The following is a 22,809-nucleotide window of genomic DNA, read 5'->3' as shown; positions in this document are numbered from 1 at the left end:
ACACACACATTCTGGTTTCCTATTTACAGTTAGTTGAATAAGGATTCCTTTTTTTCTGGGGAAAAATAAAATAAAATAATAAAGTGAATCCTTTATATGTGTATACATACACAGATACATGAATGTATGTATAATAAAACTAAAGATAGATCATTTTCCAAATATTTTCTGACTGCATAACTGTGTTTGAGACACAATCTAATCAAATCTGCCTGAGTTCCATGGAACATGTGTTTGATTTTTCTTAAACAGAGTAGGGTTCATTTATAGGGCTTGCACAAACCCTGATGCATGACATTCACAGTTAAATTTTCCTTCTTCCTTATTTGACTTTCTGCCATCTTCTTTGATGCTTCTCTGTTTCCTTTATTTTGAGACAGCTGGACCTCTTTTGAGAAAGAGGATTCATTGGTATTGACTGGCTCCTTTATTTAGAAATATTTCCCAAATGACCAATTTTTCTTTTCTGTCAATACTTAAATGTGATGTAGTCTTCATGGGAATATTTTTATTTGTTTGGTTTTGGGTTTTTTTGCCTGAAGGATTTGTACCTCTATGCTTCTTTTCCTCTCCAGATTAGACTGGTCCAATTTTTCTTGTCTTTAGAAATCATTGTGGTTAAATTAGTTATTACCTCCCCCAAATAGCTTGCATGCTAAAATGACAATCACATTACTGTGTTTTGTTGTTGTTTTTTTTGCTATGCTGTGAAGTAAACTTTGGCCAAAAAAAATTAATTAAAATCACACAGATTTCATTTTTACTCTTAGTAAATTTATTTTAAAAGTTTCATGGGTAAGTTTTTACATTTGTGTTTGGGTACTGAAAGGTTAGCATAGGACTCTTTCTTTGCCTGAGCCTTGCCAAAATTATGCAAGGAGATAATATCTTATACTACTCCAAAAGGAATTCCAATATCTGGTACATATAAGGAATTCAACAAAAATCTACTTAATTAAAAAAAATTCTTTCAATCAACATCTTTACAATATAAAAGATTTTCACTTTCATTTTATCACCTATTCATCATTTTTCAAGTATCCCTTTTCTATCTGCCAATCTATGACTGTAGAGATCATAAAGCTATTTCAATCCTACATCACCTTTAAAGAAGTTATCTACATGATATCAAATTAAATAAATACAACTTTCAAGAAAAAGTCTACAGAAAAAAAAACACTGTTTTTTACTATAGTTGACTGGCTCAGTTTTTCACATTTCAACCAGCTGTTATTGATATTAAATGGTGAAAGACTATAAGAGACATCATAGGACTTTTGCTGTCAAACCATTAACTGCTTGGTGGGATTCCCTCACTGTCACTGCAACATGTATTGGCTTTTCTTCAAACATATGAGCTAAGTGCTGGCAAATTGTGCCACTTTCTAAGACTGAAGACATTTCAGTTTTCTTTGGGGGACACTTTGTTGCCTTCCAATGGATGTCTAATAATAGATTTTGAAGCATGGATCTGGACTCAGAGCTGTTTCTTTGGATGCTAACATTCATAAGACATGGCCAGTCACAGGAAATTCTGCCATCCTGTGCTCTCTTCTATTAATGCTACATTTTTTCAAGCACTGACATATTTTGAATCATATCTTGCCACTTCATCGTGTATTGGCTTGCCCAAGTAAGTAACTAAAAAGTTCATGAAACATACTAATATAATGTCAGTACAACATATTTCTCCTGCTGAAGAGCAAAGTTGTGAGCACCATAACAAAACAAGATCTTTATTCTTAATTAAGGACTGATTTTATCTCCATGATCTTTCCATAAATACATGGTTAACCATCCAGGAGTAGCGATGTACTTAACCAGTGGAAAAGTTGTTTCTTTTTCAGAGGAGTATTGTGAGAGACTAGACAATGAAAATGATGAAAAGTCAGCTTAGATTTTTAGCAAGATGTCAGATCCTGTATGCATGTTCTAAAAAAAGGCATTTTGGCAGAAGTTTTCATTTTGCAGTGGCATTTAAATCAAAGGGAAGTGCACCAAACTAACAATGATGCAATACTAAGTTTAAATGAAATTGTCAGCAAATGTCAGAGTGATATCTCAGAATCTTAGAGTTCAGAGACCTAAGAGGTTACCTGGTATAACCTATAACTAAGCAAGAATCCTTTCAATAATCCCTGACAAGTGGGGGAGGGGGGGTTTCTAGATTTTGCTAGAAATATAGTGAGGAATATACCATTATTTACTAAAGCAGTAATTCCAATTTATTTTATTTATTTTTTTAATCAAATGCTTTATTAACTTCTAGTTTACATCATTCATTTACACAAGATTTTGAGTTTCAAATTTTCTCCCTGTTTTTCCCCTACCCACCACTCCAAAATAGTGATCCCAATGGATATCCCCTCCTCCAATCTGCTCTCTCCTATATATACATATAAATATATATATATTCACATACACATACACACACACATACACACACACATATTTATATATTTTAAATATTTGATTTTAAATTTGAATTCCAGATTCATTCCCATTGTCACCCAACCCTTACTAGAAAGATAAGCAATTCAATAAAGGTTGTATATGTGTAGTTATGCAAAACATTTCCATAGTGTATATATTGTAAAAGACTGACTATATTTCCCTCCCTCCTATCCCACCCCCCATTTGTTCTATACTCTACTTTTATCCTGTTCCTTTTCAAAAATGGGTGCTTCCAACTTCCCTCCCCCCAGCCTGCCCTCCCTTCCATCATCCCCCCCTCCCATCCCCTTCCCCCATATTCTCCTATAGGATGAGATACCCTATTTAGTGTGTATGTCATTCCCTCCCTAAGCCAAATTCAATGAGAATAAGGTTAACCCATTTCCTTTTGCTTTCCTGTTCTTCCCCTACATTGCAACCATTTTCCCTTGCCCCTTCTTTATGAGATAGTTTACCCCATTCTGTCTCTCCCCATCTCCTCTCATTATATTCTTCTCTTACCTCTTAATTTCACCTTTTAAGTATCATCCCTTCCTGCTAAATTAGTCCTGTGCCCTCTATCTATGTATACCTATACACATATATACACACATTCACATATGTATTTGTACGCCCATATGCACTCCTCTATAGACATATATGTATGTGGGTGTGGGTGTGTGTATGTGTATATATATGTATATATACATATATATGTGTGTGTGTGTGTGTGTACGTTTCTAATTTCTATTCCCTTCAATTAGTCTCATACTGAGAAAAGTTTAATAAGTTACATTATCGTTTTTCCATGCAGGAATGTAAATAGTTCAACTTTGATAAGTTCCTTATGATTTCTTTTCCCTGTTTACCTTCTCATGCTTCTCTTGCTTCTTGTATCTGAATGTAAAATTTTCTATTCAACACTGGTTTTTTCATCAAGAATGTTTGAAGTCCTCTATTTCATTGAATGACCATATTTTCCCCTGAAACATGATACTCAGTTTTGCTGAGTAGGTGCTTCTTGGTTTTAATTCTATCTCCTTTGCCCTTGGGAATATCATATTCCAAATCCTTCCATCCCTCAATGTAGAAGCTGCCAGATCCTGAGTTTTCTTGACTGTGAATTCAAATTGTTTCTTCCTGGCAGTTTGTATTATTTTCTCCTTGATCTGGGACTTCCAGAATCTGGCTATAATATTCCTAGCAGTTTTCTTTTTGGGATCTTTTTCAGGAGGTGATCAGTGCATTCTTTCAACCTCTATTTTGCCCTCTGATTCTAAAACATCAAGGCAATTTTCCCTGAAAATTTCTTGAAGGATGATTTCTAGGTTCTTTTTTTGATCATGGCTTTCAGGTAGTCCAACCATTTTTAAATTATCTCTCCTGGATCTATTTTCCAGGTCAGTGGTTCTCCCAATGAGATATTTCACATTGCCTTCTATTTTTTCATTTGTTTGGATCTGTTTAATAGTATCTTGACTTCTCCTAATGTCACTAGCTTCCCTTTGCTCCAATCTAATTCTGAAGCAATGATTCTCTTCAGTGAGCTTTTGAGATTCTTTTTCCATCTCGAAAATTGGCTTTTCAAGGCATTCTTCTCCTAATTGGATTTTTGAGCCTCTTTTGCCATTTGAGTTAGTCTATTTTTTAAGGTGTTATTTTCTTCAGTCAGGTTGTTGGCTCTCATTTCATAATTTTCTTGCATTGTTCTCATTTCTCTTCCCAATTTTTCCTCCACTTCTCTTATTTGGTTTTCAAAATCTTTCTTAAGGTCCTCTATGGCTTAGAACCAGCTAATATTTTTCTTGGAAGCTTTTGCTGCAGAAGTTTTGACTTCTCTGTCTTCCTCCTTTTCCATGCTTTGTTCCTTTTTGTCCCCAAAATAGGAGTATAGTTGGATTGCTCTGCTTGGTTTGCTTCCTTTGCCTGCTCATGTTGCTGCTCAATTACTTGATTTTGAGCTTTTTGCCACAGTAGGTCTCTGCCAGCAGACAGGGGAGCTTTGTACCAATCGCTGGCTTTTTCTCAGCTGCCAAAGGTTTTAGATGGGTACCCTCTCTGAATCCTCCACACACTCTGGCACCTGGTCACACACCCCAGGACCTCCATCCAAGACCATGATCCAGATCCAAGCAGTTTAAAGCAAGAGCTATTACCCCTCAGACTGGTCACTTGATCCCCCTACAATCTGCAGGCCAGGAGCTGAAGCTGCCATGTGGCAGCGGCTGCACAGCTGCGGTGTCTCAGCAGCTTCTCCCTCCAGGGCATAAAGGCCGACTGCACTCCCAAACTCCCAGATGCCAAAGTCCACACTGCACTGACCTCTCACTTTGTCCTTAGCATCTATGGGTGGTAATTCTGGAAACTCCCACAGCTGTTGGTGATCTAAATTCCCTCCTGCTGGTGGCTGGTTGTGGCCACCCTGAGGCTAAAACCTCCAGCTCAATTGCAGCTGGGCTCAGCTCCCAGAGCACTGTGCTGGCTGCTTCCTGCTGGTCTGCTGGGCTGTCCTCAGTGGGATGTTAGCTTCTCTCTGTCATTTTGTGGGTTCTGTAGCTCCAAAGTTTGTTCAGAGTCACCTTTTACATGAATTGGAGTTGGTGGGAGCTGGAGCCTCGTGGAAGTCCTGTTTCTACTCTGACATCTTGACTCTGCACCCCCCCCCCATTCCACTTTATTTTCACTAGGAGAATATCAGATAGTGTCTATATGAATTAAATTTGGTATTAATAGCTACCCAGTGCATAGGGTCATATAGTTAAAACTTAAAGGGACCTTAGAGGTCATAGAGTCTAATCTAAGGGTGGAGAACCTGTGGCCTCAAGGCCATATATAACCTTCTAGGTTCTCAAATGTGACCCTTTGAACCCATACTTCACAGAACAAATCATCTTTAATAAAAGGATTTGTTCTATAAAAGTTGGACACAGTCAAAAAAGTCCTCACCCAAGGACCTTGAAGGCCACATATGGCCTAAAGGCCTCAGGTTCCCCACTGCTGATCTAACCCCTAATTTTATAAAAATAGAAACTGAGTGCCAAAGAGATTAAAATATTTGCTCAAAATCACACAGGAAATAATTAGCAAACCTTGGCTTTCAATTCATGTACTCTGACATCAAATCCAGTACTCCTGAACAAACATTGAAAGCATTATGGAACATCGCTCAAAAGGAGGTAATAAATAATTGTAGTATGATATCCCTCCTGTATCATTTTATTATCTCTAGTGGTGTCCCAATATTACTCTTTAACGTGGATGAAATCTTGAGTTTGCCAAGATTGTGCCAATGGATCATGAACTCTGTCAAGTATGGACCACAGAGAAGGCTTTCTAGAAGTATGGGCCTGGCAATAGACTAAGTCTCTTTTGTTTTTGCCTTGACTATCTATCCTAGCTATGCTTAGAGGGGTTCTTCACTGGATTGGCTTGATGGTGATTATTTCTTTTACCAAAACAACTCTGAAAGACCACCTTCTAAGTTTGTAGAGGGCTTTTCAATATGTTCTTGGGGAAGAAGCACAGGGAATAAGGAAGTATTATGTCAAGGAAGATATAATTTTATATATGGAAACATACAAAGTTTCTAAGACAATCTCACTTATGTTCAAGAAGGGTTTTCAACTATGTAATTATCATCATCATCATTACTAATTCTAATAATTAACATTTTACAATACTTTAAGGTTACAAAGCATTACCCCATATTCCCATTAACACAGAGAATACTACACAGTTTGTAACACTGATTATTTTTCAAAACTTAGACTACACAGATTTTTTATATTTACAATATTAATTGTGCTTCTAGTTCAAAGATTTTCCCAGGGTGCAAACTAGGATCCTTTTCCCATTAAAACTTGTTCTCATAAAATGATTGTTTGTAAGATACTTTGTTTGTTTATTCCTCAGCTATTAGATGATTATTACAACCCGTCTACTATATTGGGCCATGGGGAATAATCTATTAATTCTACTTTGGAAAATCCTGCTTGCTTTGAAATTCACACATTGCCAGCAAGTGCAATCAAAATAAATTACCCTCATCATTTGACAAACTGCAGCTTTAGACCAATTTGAAGGATTTAACCTCTATATTTTTTCCTCACTGACTTGACAGCAAAGGAACTCTGTATTTAGTTCTGCCCAACTCCAGATCTCTACTTGCTGCCTATTGGTTTTGCCTTCTGAATGGTGAGTGCTAAATGCTGGAGTACTTCTGTTTAATAACCCTTCAGTTGAACACCCCTCTTCATGGTCATTAAGGGAAAATGACTGAATTAATTCAGGAGCTCACAAGTATTCGTGTAAACTGGATTAAAAACACAACACTTGGGTTTCCAAGTCTATTTAACATCTGGAGGCAAAGAAGTTCATAAAAATAGCCACCATTAAATTTTAGCTGTTGAAAAAAAAATGTCAGCAAAATTGTCAAACAAAAAAAAAGAGTCAAATAAACATTCAGCAATTAATTCCAAGGCACCTCCACTTTTGAACCCTCTTTTAAATCTTTTTTTCCCCATTGATTTGGTCAAATCACCCAAGTTGAAAATGAAAAAATAAATTGCATTAGCAAAAATAGTTTAAGGGAAACCTAATAAGAATCAGCATTGGCACATATGGTTGCCTTGTTGCCACTGAAGGGTAAAGATGAGTACTTTGGTTAGCAGAGAATGGATATGGTTCAGTATAATGTTTCTCCCTTCCATCCTTTAAGTACCTGTGATTTTTGTTGGCTTGGCTACCAAGCATTCCACTGGCATATACCAATCCCTTTTTGACTTACTTTGAGAGTTACTGTGACTGAAAAACTCATTATCCTATATCCATTCTGGCAATGACAGAATGGCATAGTGCATAGGTTTGGAATCAGCAAGATCTGTGTTAGAACTCTACCTTGCAAAATTACTAACTGTGTGACACTGGGCTAGTCATTGAACCTCTCAAAGTCATGAGAGAGTTGGAGTCAATGGTCTTCTAAAGTTCTTTTCAGTTCTAATATCTGATATAGACGTTTATAATTGAAGAAATAATTCAAAATGTTTTCTGGGTACTTTTCTTTAATAATCATTATCCAAAGGGAATACCATAATCATAAGCTCTCCCCACCCCAAACTCATATAGACAGAGCCTAAATTTTTTTATCTGAAATGAAAAATGAACCTAGAAATGCTGCCACTTTGATTTTATAAAACCTCCTACTTCTTACATTTGAAACTTGACTAAGAAATCATACCTTTATTTATTACATTTCCATTTCAGATGAGGAGGATCTTAAGTGAATTCTCTGAAAGAATATTTTTTATGAAATTGATTTGGACTTAATTACTATAGAATTTGCTTTAAAATATTCAAAATATTCTTAAATTTACTTAGGATTGAAATGAACACACACACACATATATAATTGAGCAGTGACTATACTACTAATTTTCAACTACATGTGAGCACAAAACAATTATATATGAAAAAGCAAAGTCCAAACAGCAAGTGATTAAATTATTGAATATAACAAAACTAAATTCCCAATGCATTGCATTATTAAGGAAGTCTATGAAAAAGCAAAAAAGAAAATTCTATTTTCATTGAAATAATGAACTAGAGTATGGAAATGTGCTATTTAAGTTATTTTGTTGTAAAGCAATATAAATGTTTTGATATCTTAAATATGGCAAATAGTGGGATTTTGTGGAAGGAGGAAATAGAATGACCGGTGTGTTCCCATGTTCTTTACATTCAAGATATTTAATGCAAACCTTTGGGATGGTACCCACCAGAGGGAGCTACTTACTTTAATAGTGAAAAGGGAAAACATTTGGAAAATTTTATTATTGTTGTTGTTTTAACATAGCTATCCTCAAAAAAGAGTTCAAAATTTCAGATGAAAACAAATCATGTTATTTTGACTTTATTTCCTCACAAAATAAGGGTAGTAAATAAATATCTTAGCTCTAAAATATTATTAAATTAATGCTCTTTTGAAAAATCCTGATGAAAGTGTTGCATTATTATCATTATGCAGAGCATGTCCTTTTATAATGCTTAGGGTCAATGAGATATCAGTATTATATGTCATCTATACTTTCATTAAGTCCATCAAACTTAAAGCCAAAGATGAAAGCTATTTACTGAGTAGCAAGTTCATTTGTTTTTTCAGCTACAAAATAATCAATAAATATGCATGCCACTAGTTCAAATTAGAATATATAATTTATCTTATTGTTACCTTTGATAAATATTAAATTGATTTTTATTACCTCTATGACTTGTTATCTGCACTTATAAAGAGTGTGATTGGTTTTTAAAGAGATGGTTTCATTATTATCAAGTGTTTGAATGATACATACTAGTAAGTAATAATATGCATACACACGTAGATGATCCTATACACACAGACTTGAGAAATTAGTTCATGGTATGACAGTTTGGAACATGAATTTGGACAAGGTAAAATATTTCTGATATTCATATATTATTAATTGATTAATAGTTAATAAACTATGGCAGAGATTTTGCCAAAAACAGGAATTAGATTAAACCATAATAAATGGATAGAGGTAGAATTTTCTGCTGAAAACAATAATTCAAGATAAACATAGAGTTTTTATAATTATTTGAAAGTATTGAGAGTCTTCCAAATGGAATGTCCAAGAAGTTCAGAAATAGATTACAAAACCTTTACCAGTTAAAAGTTTAAATTTTTTCTTTTAGTAATTAGCTTTTGACAAAAGTGATGTTTCTGGGTGATCATGGTCATGTCCTTCCACAATGTTGATCTCAAGGAAATATCCACAATGTTATTATTCCTCGTTTCCCTGTAAGAATTTATATTTATCATACTTTTTAGCTTTTAATAGTCCTTTATCATAATGTTCCATGCACTTGTTATTCACATTGCAATTAATAAAATCATAGAAGTTCATAATTTGAAAACATCTTAGAAACTTTTTTTCAATTAGATAAATTAAGGTACACGGTGATTCAGTGACTTGTCCCAGATCACATAACTAGTTAGTGATATGATTGTAAAGATACACCACCATGTATTTAGGTGTGATTGTGTATATCAAAGAAGCAGAAGGAGAAAAAAAGACAGATATGAAGAGAATTCTTCAAATGGGATTTCAAAATTAAATATTTTAAATGTATCTTTTATTTTATGTCTTTGCTTCATTCTAGAAACAAAATCAAAGACTGCATGTAACAGAAAAATATAGGTGCTTAAATTTTCAATATATAGGTTAAGCATATATATTATATAATTTTTGAAATGTTAGTCTACTATATTAAAGTATTCAATTTCAATGTCATGTGAAAAAAAAAAAATCAGCATCATTCATCCCACAAGCTATTCCCTAATCTCTAGCGTAAATATCATCCTTTCCCTTCTGTCATACTTAAATGTGATATCCAAAACTTAGATAACATTTTATTAAATTTACCTTTGTTTCCTTGTATACCAACACTTATTCTGATATAGCATTATAAGATTAGGCAAGGCTATTATAAGATAAGCCCAGTAACTTAATAAACTTTTGTTACTATCAAGAATTCTTTCTCTATTATCCAAAGCATTTGTGTTTTTATTAATCCCACTTGATCCCGTGAAGTCATTTTGGGAGAGATATTGTTGAATTTTAGAGCCTTTGTTTGGAAATATTTTTAATACCTTGAAGTGAGTCTAAGAGAAAATACAGTGTAGATAATCTTCCATCTTTTTCCATTTTATGTAGCAATCAAATGGATACAAATAACACTGGAGCAAGAAGATCTGAATGTCACTGAAGATGGCAAACAAAATAACAGCAGGGAAATATTTTGAAGACAGATTCATAGCTATAGTATTCTTGCAGTGCTTTGCAGAATGTATATTACCTAGCTACTGGACAAATATAGTTACATAATCTAAGAAAAGTATTTGGGAAAGTAAATTCCTCTCCCTTGGTGAGAGGGACCTATAGTGGAGAATAATAAATCCAAACATTAATGATGCATTTTCCTTATCATGCTATCATTCCAATACAGGAGGAAACCTATTTCAAAGTATTCACAAACTCTTGGATGTAGAGCCAGAAGAAACATAGAGGTCATTGAGTCAACCCCTTTATTTTAGAGATGAGAAAACTGAGACTTAGAGAAGTTAAGTGACAGGCCCAAGATCACACAGCTAGTGACAGATGTGAAATTTGAAACAATCAATACCTTCCTGACTTCCAGTCCTGTACTCTATTTCCTATACTATATGGACTCTCTATTTAATTTTTTGGCTATTTTTAATTTAAATTTATTAATTCTTTTTGTCCCTTTTAAAGGAGGTCTAATTTGGATGCACACTAATTTTCCCAGTTTAGTTAGCTAATCCTGAATGATGGAAATAACATAATGAGGGTACAGTAGAAAACCAATATGGAAATGAACTTTGAGATAGATGACTGAAGACTGACATTGACATTGGAAAGGTTCAGGGAAGGGCAGTTTTATGAATTGAGAATGAATACAGCCGGGGAGAGGATGATCACTTAGTCCAATAAAACAGAAAAAGATGATAAGAAGCCAATTAGGCTTAAATGATCTGGAGCAGTCTATACTGTTAGAATGTAGAAAATTGACTGGGAATCATCAGTTTTGCAGATGATTTGGGGAGAAAGGTCAAAACTATTTTAATGGTCACCAATAGTTAAGGAAATTTACATTCATATATGTGCAAGGCTTAAGAATGCTAGGAATGGAGTCAATTAATGCTTAGAGGTAGGATGTGAACAAATATGTTTATTCCCAATTTTAATGTGACTGTCCGATTGTAAAACTTTAGAAGTTTGAGAGTGAAGGCTAAAGAAAACTCAGAATGGGGGCATTCATCCCTATTTTATAAGGAGCCAAAGACTGATAAGAATGAAGTAGAGTGATAAATGTCACTGTTTAATAGCCTTTATGTTTAGATACAGGGGTGGAGAACCTGCAGCCTCGAGGTTACATGTGGCCCCCTAGGTCCTGGATTCAAAGGGCCTTGAGGCCATGGGTTCCCCACCTCTGGTTTGGAACATATTTCTTTAAGGCTTCAGGCAAGATGGAGATATTGGGGAGGTGATTTTTATCAGCCATAGCTACTGTGATCATAATTCCCAGATATTCTGGGGCAGTCACAATTTCAAGAAAATAAATTTGATTTTACCAAGTACTCAAACATTATTCTTTGTCAGACCCTGTCTCATTTTTGGTGCAGAAAATATTGCCACTATAACTATGAAATTGACTTCTGGGAAGTTCTTAGAGGACAAGAATAGCAACTATAAAGTTATTTAATCCAGAGACAGGGAGTCTCCTTCCCACACCTATCTTCCCCTTCCCTCTCTCCTCCCCTCCCCCGGAACTTTATCAAAGTCTATGCCAGAGGTGGGCAACCATGGACATCACAGATTGGAAAGGAACACCCTTCCTTTCCTTCCTCCATACTCTTCCTCTAAATTTTCATGCTACTATCCTTGGTTCTTTTCCTACCTTTGTGACATTTCCTCAATCTCTTCTGACTAGTCCTTCATGACACATGCCCTAAGTGCAGATATGCACCAAAGCTTTGTCCATGGTATTTTTTTTTCTGTATCAGCTCTCTAACTTAATAGTCTCATCAGCTCCCAAGCAAATATCTCTTTGCAGATGCCTTTCTCTTGACTCTCTCTAGTTACAATCCAGTGTATCACCAATTTCCCATCTGACATTTTGAATCAAATATCACTTAATGCAAAAGAAACACTTAATTATTATCTTTTCCCCTCTTTCCCAAACATCTCTCTCTTTCTCTCTCTCTCTCTCTCTCTCTCTCTCTCTCTCTCTCTCTCTCTCTCTCTCTCTCTCTCATAAAAACCTGACACTTTATGGGTAATTAGTAATCAATTTATTAATTAGGCTAGCTAATAATCAATAAATTGATGGTCAGTGGTTTTTCTCAGCAATCAAAGAAAACAACATGCAAAGTCTGAAAACTTTAAATAATCCTTGAAAGGGGATTCTCTTAACAACTGAAAAATCAACCCTGATTCTTGGACATTTACTGAGGAGGTGGGATAGAAGTCTTTAGTTTTGGCTGAGAATGTGGCTTGATCATGAGGGTTAGAGATTATCTCAATCAGCCATGTCCTCCAGAGGCTGACCTTCCACAGGAGCTGAGTCTCAGTGAAGAAACAGAAGAGAAAAAGCTAGATTCAAATCTAATAATTGGTTATTAATTTAATGGTTAATTAGTAACTTCTCTAACCTCTGTCTCTCTCTGTCTGTGTCTGTCTCTGTCTCCTCTCCCCATATAAAATCAGTTGAAAATTTATTTCCACTTCCACAATATCTCTCATACTCATCTCCTTCCCTCTACTTACACAGCTACTATCCTAGTTAATGCCTTCACCTCTCACCTGGACTATTATACTTTATCCACTACACTGCCACCAAAGTGCTTTTCCTAAAGCATAGATTTGATTATGTCACCTCATTCTGTCCCAACCCCTACTCAAAAACTTCAATGTCTTCCCATTACCTGTAGGATCAAATACAAACTCCTCTGTCATTTAAATAAAGCTTTTCACAATTTGGTCCCATCCTACCTTTACAGCATGATTTTTTTTTTTTTTGCTTTTTGGAGGACAATTTGGGGTTAAGTGACTTGCCCAAAGTCACATGGCTAGTTTTTGTGTTAAGTGTCTGAGGCCAGATTTGAACTCAGGTCTCCTTGACTCCAGGGCCAGTGCTCTATTCACTGTACCACCTAGCCACCTCACCTTTACAGCACTGTTACGTGTTACTCAATTAACAACAAATACAGTCACAATAATGACAACTACTACTATTGCTATTAACTCTGTGATATTGGGCAAGTCACTTAATACTCGTGCCTCGGTTTCTGTACCTATACAATGGAGAAATAATAGCACCTACTTCACAGGATTATTGTGAAGATCAAAGGAGATGATATTTGTAAGCACAGTGTATGGCACATAGTAGGCACTATATAAATGCTAGTTAGTGACAGTAATATTCACATTATTAAAATTAATAATACTAAATCAGCTTTAATACAATAAAATGCCATGCACTACAGTATAATACAATATTAGCCAATTGTAACTGTAATATCAGTCAATTGTAATTATTAGCCATTATTAAATATAAATCCAAACAGTACCAGTTCACATTTATATTCAATAGATAGCAATTATGTTATGTTCATATTAAGTTATTTATATTATATTAATGATAACTAATACTAATGATAGCTAGCATTTATATAACAGTTAAAGATTTATAAAGTACTTTCTTTGTAGTTTAGTTTTTATTTCATAATCATAAACTTAACTCTCTTGTCTAGCCAGACTTGTGGAAGGAAAAAAGGAAGTGAAATCCAAAGAGAATTGCAGCAAGTGAGAGCACAAGGATTACAGGGTATAAGAGCAGATGGGATTTGGGGGTGCTCTCTCCAGCTACAGAGGAATGATTTGATGATTAAGACAAAAAACAAAACAAAAATAACTTATGAGAGCTGTCCACAATCAGCAATAGTGATCTTCTTGCTGGTCTTGCCATGCCGAGAACCAAAACTCTCCATGGCTTGCACAATGTTCATGCCTTCTTTCACTTGGCCAAAGACAACATGCTTGCCATCCAACCAATCAGTCTTAGCAGTACAGATGAAAAACTGGAAGCCATTTGTGTTGAGTCCAGCATTTGCCACGGACAAGATGCCAGGACCAGTATGCTTCAGGATGAAGTTCTCATCAGCAAATTTCTCCCCATAGATAGACTTGCTACCAGTGCCATTATGGCGTGTGAAGTCACCACCCTGGCACATGAACCCAGCAATGATTCTGTGGAAGCAGGATCCCTTGTAACCAAATCCCTTCTCTCCAGTGCTCAGAGCACGGAAGTTTTCTGCTGTCTTTGGAACCTTGTCTGCAAAGAGCTCGAAAGTAATCTGGCCCAGGGGCTCATTATCCACGGCGATGTCGAAGTACACGTTAGGATTGGCCATGGCCACAGATGCCAGGGCTGGGCGCGATGGCAGAGGAAGAGGCGGCGGGGATCGGTGTCCAGCGGACAGAACCAAGATGAGGACTCCGGGTGGCGGCATCTGCAAAGCCTAGAAAGTACTTTACACGTTTTAACTCATTTGATCCTCATAGCAATCTTGTGAGGAAGGTAGTATCATTATCTTTATTTAACAGATGAGGGCAGCTAGGTGGTGCAATTAATAGAGTGCCAGACTTAGAGTCCAGAAGGCTTATCTTCTGGAGTTCAAATCTGGCCTTAGACACTTACCAGCTATGTGACCCTGGGCAAGTCACTTAACCCTGTTTGTCTCAGTTTCCCCATCTGTAAAATGAGCTGGAGAAGGATATGGCAAACTATTCCAGTATCTTTGCCAAGAAAACTCCTAATGTGGTCACAAAGATTTGAACATAACTTAAAAATGACTGAATAGATGAAGAAATTGAAACACAAGGAGACTGAGTAACTTGCCTAGTTTCAGATACTTAGTGTCTGAGCTATTCTTGACTCCAATAACCAAATTCTATCCATTGTGCCACCTAGCTGGCACAAAACACTCATATTCATCCGAATTGACTTTCTTGCTATTCTTCACATACAACATTCCCATCTCTGTTATTGTCTTTACACTGGTTATGCACTTATTCCTTGAAGACATTAAATCCTTTAGTCACCTTTTTGAAATCCTTGCTTTTCTTCAAGACTCAACTCAAGACCATCCCTACATGAGGTCTTTTCTCATCCCTCCCAGCTGCTAGGGAAAAGTAACTTTGCCTCTGTATTGTACAAATCTATATATGTTGACTCCCTTGTTAGGGTAGAAGCCCCATGGGAAAAAGGACTGTTTCACTTTTGTCTTTGTATCCCTAGTTCCTAGCATATTGCATTATGCATAGTAGGTGCATGATGAATGTTTGTTGGTTAGTTGATTGGCTGATTGATAAAGGCTCAAATACGAAGTGGGGACTATATTGTGACAAACAGCTTCACTAAAGATGGGGAAGCTCATTATAAGAATGCTGGTCACCAAGTAATTTTATTTACTACAAAAAATACAAATGGCAATGGGAAAGAATTTAGAACATGCTAAAATAACATAGTTTTATAATCTATACTCATTTATTTAGCTTCTGGTAGTTAACATAAAGTCATTGGCAACAATTAAATCAACACTATAAGTGGATTCAAGCCACATTGCTGCTAACCTGTTCACCAGAAATGAAAATAAGAGATAAACAGAAATCCTTGATCAATGAAAGGGAAGTTTGTCCTGCAGAGCTGCCAGTACCTCATGGTGATGTCATTGTGTCGTTATCTACTCCCTTGTTCTCAGTTGCTTTCTTGGGCACTTTGGCTCTCTGCCAAGCATCTCCACTGAGCCAATGCTACTATTAAATGGCATATTTACTAGAAGTGTATTCTACTGCTACCAGCTACTCTTAGCTGTGAAACAGCTTCTTTCTCAAAGGGAAATGAATCTGCCATCTCATTAATCTTTTTGAAGCAGCTCTCAGTTAGCTATACCTAGCCTGATAATTGGAGAAACCTTTGGGCAATTTAAGTCTTTTTTTTTAAAACATTTACCAAAAGAAGTTCACTTAACCATAGCATGGAAAAGATTTTAGGAAAGAATATTGATTTAAATGTAACTTGAATTCAGATAAATGCAGCTCCCTTTGTTTCCATAGAAAGTTGACTCACAAAAACAAAGAGTTTATGAAGACTGAGGGACATATTACTTCTGATCTGAACTTTTTATGCTTTAGGGGACGAGGAGAGTAGGTCAATGTTTTAAGTCTTAATCCTCTGTATCAATTAAGACTCAAAGATGCTTTCATTTCCTTTTTCCCCCTCAGGTTATACATGTACAGTCATGTTGTGAAAGAAGAATCTGAATGAAAGGAGGGGGAAACACAAGAAAGAAAAAAAAAAGTCAAAATCGTATGCTTTCATCTGCATTTAGACTCCAAAGTTCTTCCTCGGGATATGGGTAACATTTTCCATCATGAGTTTTTTAGGATTGTCTTTGATCATCGTATTTGTCAGAAGAGCTAAGTCTATCATAGTTGGTCATTATATAATGTTGCTGTTACTGTGTACAATGTTCTCCTGGTTCTGCTCACTTCACTCACCATCAGTTCATGTAACTCCAGATCATCATTTCTCATAGCACAATAGTATTCTATTACATTTATCCGACAGTTTCTTCAACCATTCCCCAATTGATGGGCATTCCCTTAACTTCTAATTTATTATTAACACAAAAAGAGCTGCTATAAATATTTTTGTCCATGTGGGTCCTTTTTCCATTTTGATGATCTCTTTGGAATATTGACCTAGTTGTGGTATTGCTGGATCAAATGTTATGAACAGTTTTATAGCTCTTTGGGCATAGTTCCAAATTGTTCTCCAGAATGGTTGGATCATTTCACTACTCCACCAGTAATGCATTAGGGCTCTAATTTTCCCACATCTCCACCATTTATCATTTTCCTTTCCTGTCATACTATCTAATCTGATAGGTACAAGTTTAATTAGTGGTTTAATTTGCATTTCTCTAGTCAATAGTGATTTAAAGCATGTCTTTTTTTTCAAATGACTGTACTTAGCATTAATTTCTTCATCTGAAGGATGCCTGTTCATTTATCCTTTTTGACCTTATCTTGGTATATGATGTGAGATGTTGGTCTTATGCCTAATTTCTACCATACTATTTTCCAGCTTTCCTAGAAGTTTTTATCAAATAGTGTGTTCTTATCCCAGAAGCTAGAAGCTTTGGTTTTATCAAACAGAAAATTCCTATAGTCATTGACTACTGTGTCTTGTGTTCCAAACCTATTCCACTGGTCTACCACACTATTTTTTAGCCAGTACCAAATAGTTTTGATGATTGTCACTTTATAATATAGTTTTAGATATGATATGGCTAGGCTACCTTCCTTAGCATTTTTTTTTTCATTAATTGTCTTGGTAGTCTTGAACTTTTGCTCTTCCAGATGAATTTTGTCACTATTTTTTCTGGTTCTATAAAATATTTTTTGGTAGCTGATTGCTATGACATTGAATAAGTAAATTAACTCATGCAGCATTGTCATTTTTGTTTCATTAGCTTGAGCTACCCATAAGCAATTGATATTTTTTCCCATTGTTTAGATCTGACTTTATTTGTGTGAAAAGCGTTTTGTTACTATATTCATATAATTCCTGGTTTGTCTTGGCTGGTAGACTTCCAAATATTTTATATTGTCTACAGTAATTTTTAATGGAATTTCTCTTTCTATATCTTGCTGCTGGGCTTTGTTGATGATTTGTGTGCTTATTTTATAACCTGTAACTTTGCTAAATATGTTAATTATTTCAAGTAGTTGTTTAGTGGATTCTCTAAGTACACCATCACATCATCTGCAAAAAGTAATAGTTTTGTTTCCTCATCACCTATTCTAATTCCTTCAATTTCTTTTTTCTTCATTGTCTGCTAAATTTAACGTTTCTAGTACAATATTGAATAATAGTGTTGATAATAAATAAGTTGATAACTTGTTTCACACATAATCTTACTGGGAATGCTCCTAGATTATCCCCATTACACAAGATGCTTGCTGATGGTTTTAGAGATACTGCTTATCATTTTAAGGAAAACTCCATTTATTCCTGTGTTTGCTAGTGTTTGTAATAGGAATGGATGCTATATTTAGTCAAAAACTTTTTCTGCATCTTTTGAGATAGTCATATGATTTCTGTTAGCTTTGTTATTCATATGGTCAATTATGCTGATAGTTTTCCTAATATTGAACCAGTCCATTCCTGGTATAAATCCCACCTGGTTAGAGTATATTATCTTCTTGATAAATTGCTGTAATTTCTTTGCTAATATTTTATTTAAAATTTTTGCATCAATATTCATTAGGGAAAATGGTTTATAATGTTCTTTTTTTTGTTTTGGCTTTTTCTGGTTCAGGTATCAGCACCATATTTGTTTCATAGAAGGAATTTAGTAGAACTCCTTCTTTTCCTATTCTTCCAAATTTTTATATAATATTGGAATTAATCATTCTTTAAATATTTGGCAGACTTCACAAGTAAAGTCATCTGTTACTGCAGATTTCTCAATTTATTTATCGAAAATGGGTTTAAGTATTATATTTCCTCTTTTGTTAATCTGGACAATTTGTATTTTTTATAAATATTCATACAATTCATTTAGGTTGTCTGATTTATTGGAATATAAGTGAACAAAATAGCTCATAATTATTGTTTTACTTTCCTCTTCATTGGTATCAATTCATCCTTTTCGTTTTTGATACTGATAATTTCTTGTTTGCTTTTTTCCTTTCTTTTTTAAATCAAATAACAAAAGTTTTATCAACTTTGTTATTTCCCCCCCCTACAAAACCAGCTCTTAGTTTTATTTACTGGTTCAATAGCTTCCTTACTTTCAACTTTATTAATCTCTCTTTTAATTTTCAGAATTTTAAATTTGGTATCTATTTACAGATTTTAATTTTTTTTTCTAGATTTTTTAGTTGCATACCAATTCATTGCTCTCCTCTCTTATTATTTTATGCACATAAGCATTTAAAGATCTAAAATTTCACCTAAGGGGCAGCTAGGTGGTACAGTGGATAGAGCACCAGCCCTGGAGTCAGGAGGACCTGAGTTTAAATTCAGCCTCAGACACTTAACACTTACTAGCTGTATGACCTTGGGCAAGTCACTTAAGCCCAATTGACCTGCCTTACCCCCCTCCAAAAAGCAAAAAAAGGAAAAAAAAAAATTTACCTAAGAACTGCTGTGGTTGCTTTCCATAAGTTTTGGTATGCTGTCTCATTATCATCATTCTCTTTGATGAAGTTATTAATTGTTTCTATGATTTGTTATTTGACCCACTTATTCTTTAGAATTAGATTGTTTAACTTCCAACTAACGTTTAATTTATCTATTTATGGCACTTCATTACATGTAATTTTTATTTCATCATGATCTTAAAAGGATTCATGTAATATTTCTGCATTTCTGCACTTAATTGTGACATTCTTATGCCATAATACATGGTCAGTTTTGGGGTAGGTACCATGTATTGCTGAGAAAATGGTATGTTCGGGATGGAGTCAAGATGGGAGAGTAGAAACAAGACTGCATTGCAGCTCTGGCTCTGACCACCTCCAATTCATGTAAAAGGGGATTCTGAACAAACTTTGGAGCTACAGAACCCACAAAATGACAAAGAGAAGCTAACCTCCCACTGAGGACAGCCCGGCAGGCCAGCAGGAAATGGCCAGCGGGTGCTCTGGGAGTCGACCCCAGCCCAGTGGGACCCAGAGGTTTTAGCCCCAGGGCAGGCCTGACCAGCCACCAGCAGGAGGAACTCCAAATGAACAGCAGCTGTGGCAGTCTAGAATTATCAACACGTAGATACTAAGGACAAAGTGAAATGTCAGTGGAGTGTGGACTTTGGGACCCTGTAGTTGGGAGTGCATTAGCCTTTATCCCCTGAAGGAAGAAGCTGCTGAGGGCTGCCGCACAGCTGCTGCCATGTGACAGCTTTAGCTCCTGGCCTGCAGAATGTAGGGGGACCAAGGTATGGGGGGTAATCTCTCTAGCTTTAACCTGCTTGGACCTGGATTGCAGGCTAGGGTGGAAGTGCTGGGGAGTGTGACCAGCTTGCCTGAGTGTGTGGAGGCTTCAGAGAGGGCACCCAACTAAAACCTCAGTCATCTGAGAAAACCCCAGCATTTGGAAAAATGCTCCCCAGTCTGGCAGCAGAGTACTACTGTGGCAAAAAGCCCAAAAGTCAAGTAATTGAGTGGCAAGATGACCAGGCAAAGGAAGCAAACCAAGCACAGCAATCCAATATTAGATTCCTATTTTGGGGACAAAAAGGATCAAAGCATGGAACAGGAGGAAGACAGTGAACTCAGAACTTCTGCACCAAAAGCTTCCAAGAAAAATACTAGCTTAGTTACAGGCCATAGAAGACCTTAAGAAGCAGATAAGAGAAGTGGAGGAATAATTGGGAAGAGAAATGAGAACAATGCAAGAAAATTATGAAATGAGAGTCAACAGCCTGACTGAGGAAAATAACACCTTAAAAATAGACTAATTCAAATGGCAAAAGAGACTCAAAAAGGCAATGAGGAGAAGAATGCCTTTAAAAAGCTGAATTTGCCAGATGGAAAAAGAATTTCAAAAGCTCACTGAAGAGAATTAATTATTCCTTCAGAATTAGATTGGAGCAAATGGAAGCAAATGACTTTATGAAAAATCAAGATGCTGTTAAACAGATCCAAACAAATGAAAGAATAGAAGGCAATGTGAAATATCTCATTGGAAAAACCACTGACCTAGAAAATAGATTCAGGAGAGATAATTTAAAAATTATTGGACTACCTGAAATCCATGATCAAAGAAAGAACCTAGAAATCATCCTTCAAGAAATTCTCAAGGAAACTGCCCTGATCTTTTAGAACCAGAGGGCAAAATAGAGCTTTAAAGAATCCACCAATCACCTCCTCAAAAAGATCTCAAAAAGAAAACTCCTAGGAATATTACAGCCAGGTTACAAAGTTCCCAGATCAAGGAGAGAATATTACAAGCAGCCAGGAAGAAACAATTTGAATATTGTGGAAACACAATCAGAATAACACAGGATCTGGCAGCTTCTACACAAAGGGATCAGAGGGCTTGGAATATGATATTCTGGAGGTCAAAGGAGCTGGGATTAAAACCAAGAATCACCTACCCTACAAAACTGAGTATCATGTTTCAGGGGAAAATATGGTAATTCAGTGGAATAGAGGACTTTCAAGCATTCTTGATGAAAAAAATGAATAGAAAATTTGACATTTAGATACAAGAAAGCAAGAGAAGAATGAGAAGGTAAACAGGGAAATCATAAGGAACTTATCAAAGTTGAACTATTAACATTCCTATGTGGAAAAATGATCATTGTAACTGATGAAACTTTTCTCAGTATGAAAATAGTTGAAAGAAATAGAAATACATGTGTATGTGTGTATCTACAGCGGAGGGTATACAGGTGTATGAATACATATGTGAATGTGTGTATATATTTTTACAGGTATACATAGATAGAGGGCACAGGACCAATTTAATAGGAAGGGATGGTACTTAAAAGGTGAAATTAAGAGGTGAGAGAGGAATATAATGAGAGGAGAGGGGGAGAGACAGAATGGGGTAAACTATCTCATATAGAAGAGGCAAGGGAAAATTGTTACAATGGAGGGGAAGAATAGGAAAGCAAAAGGGAATGGGTCAACCTTATTGTCATTGAATTTGGCTCGGAGAGGGAATGACATACACACTAAATAGGGTGTCTCACCCTAGAGGAGAGTAGGTGGGAAGGGGCTGAGAGAGGGGATGATGGAAGGGAAGGCAGACTGGGGGGAAGAGAAGTTGGAAGCACCCACTTTTGAAAAGGAATGGGGTCAAAGTAGAGAATAAAACAAGTGGGAGGTGGGATAGGAGGGGGGAAATATAGTCAGTCTTTTAAAATATATCTACAATGTTAATGTTTTGCATTAGCTACACATGTAAAAAAATAAATAAAGAAAAAGAAAACAGTATATTCCTTTCCCTCCACATTCAATTTTCACCAGAGATCTATGATATCTAACTTTTCCAAAATTCTATTCACCTCCTTAATTTCTTTCTTGTTTATTTTGTGGTTAGATTTGTCTAGTTCTGGAGGGGAACGTTGAATGCCCCCCTAACATTGTTTTGCTGTCTATTTCTTCCTGCAACTCACTTAACTTCTCTAATAATTCGTATGCTATACCACTTGGTGAATGTGTTTAGAATTGATATTGTTTCATTGTCTAGGGTACCTTTTAACAAGATGTAGTTTCCTTCCTTATTGATCTATTTTTGCTTTTGCTTTTTCTCAGATCAGGAATGCTACCCTTGCTTTATATTTTTTTATTCACTTTAGCTGAAGCACAGTATATTTTTCTCCAGCCTTTTACTTCTACTCTCTGTATATCTTTCTGCTTTAAATGTGTTTCTTATAAACAATCTTTTTTTTAATCTCTCTTTTTTTTCCCACAGCCATTTGGGCCCTCTCATGTGGTCAAAGAATTGTTATATATTAGTTTTATGCAGTTTACGGAGGTTCTAAGAGATAAAGGCTACTGAAGTTTAAGATGACTTTCTAGACCATAACCACAGTCTAAAGTTGGAGTTAGAGACACTGGGTACAGACTGTGACTTGACCAAATACTATTGATGCCTCCTTGAGGAATTCAATTAACTTCCTAGTAGGAACTCAGTTTCTTCAACCATAAATAAGGGGGTTGGACTAGATCAGCTTTAATATATTTAATCTTCAAT

At 35.8% G+C, this 22,809-nt stretch overlaps 1 long non-coding RNA gene and 1 pseudogene across 1 annotated transcript in view; one reads left to right on the top strand and one right to left on the bottom strand.

The window, feature by feature from the left end:
* The window catches only part of LOC138174740 (uncharacterized), a 106,383-nt gene that overhangs the window by 52,611 nt on the left and 30,963 nt on the right, over positions 1-22,809 (top strand). Inside the window, exon 2 of the long non-coding RNA XR_011171812.1 lies at positions 16,320-16,453. This is a non-coding gene — a long non-coding RNA (uncharacterized lncRNA). The remainder of the gene's footprint in view (positions 1-16,319; positions 16,454-22,809) is intronic.
* Positions 13,732-14,584, bottom strand: LOC138174738 (peptidyl-prolyl cis-trans isomerase A pseudogene; annotated as a pseudogene).

Source organism: Petaurus breviceps, unplaced genomic scaffold, assembly GCF_028583685.1.
Source record: "Petaurus breviceps papuanus isolate PSGF00001 unplaced genomic scaffold, PetGlider_PUasm1.0 76, whole genome shotgun sequence".
Taxonomy (NCBI): domain Eukaryota; kingdom Metazoa; phylum Chordata; class Mammalia; order Diprotodontia; family Petauridae; genus Petaurus; species Petaurus breviceps.
Note: the sequence above shows the minus strand (reverse complement) of the source record. Positions and strands in the feature narration are given on the sequence as shown.